We start from the raw sequence: 767 nt of genomic DNA, 5'->3' as shown, positions 1-767 counted from the left end.
CCCCTCCTCCACAAGCGGCACCTCCCCCCCCCTCCCATTACCCCTTCCACCTGCAGCGCCCGAGCCGCGCGCCGTGAGGCTGCGTACGTGATCAGCGCGTGGGAGAGCGGGAGAGAGGGAGAAAGAGAGAGGGAGGGAGGGAGAGAGAGAGAGTTGCGCGCACGCAGCCCGGCCACCACAACAGGAAGCGCGGAGCATACCGCGTCCCGCGTCCACTCTTTGTCGTGTATCGGCGCCGTGAAAATCGCACTCAATTCAAAGAAGAAAAAAATAAAGTTTCGTTTTTACTGGGGGGGGGGATATATACAGCTTTAGCAAAATCACACGTGGTTTGCTGAATTTCGCATAGCGTGCGCGCATAACTGCTCTGCTCGCGCGAGGATAAACGCTGCCATGCACTATCAGTACTGATTTGTTACCGCCGTTTTTGTGATTCAATTGACAAATGATAAGTAATTCCTGCTCGTTATTTCTGCTGAAAAGAATTCTAGCGTTTCAACTTACAAAACTAAATCAGTAAATGTCTGAGAGCGAGGGCATCACGGTAGTGGGGATGCAATAATGCCAGGCTGACTACGAGACGAGCTACGAGGACAGCGTGAGGACGGCGGCGAGGACAGCCCGGGGCGGGGTGCTGCCCCTTGCTGTCCCACGACTGGGACAGCCGGCGTCCCGGCGCGCGGAGCGTGCGTCGGGCGAGAAATTAGCATAGTGAGAGCTGAGCTGGGTCGGGCGGGGGACCGACGGACCGGGGGGAGGGAAAAGGA

Source organism: Frankliniella occidentalis, unplaced genomic scaffold, assembly GCF_000697945.3.
Source record: "Frankliniella occidentalis isolate FOCC.00 unplaced genomic scaffold, Focc_3.1 Scaffold115, whole genome shotgun sequence".
NCBI classification, from domain to species: domain Eukaryota; kingdom Metazoa; phylum Arthropoda; class Insecta; order Thysanoptera; family Thripidae; genus Frankliniella; species Frankliniella occidentalis.
This window is presented reverse-complemented; position numbering follows the sequence as displayed.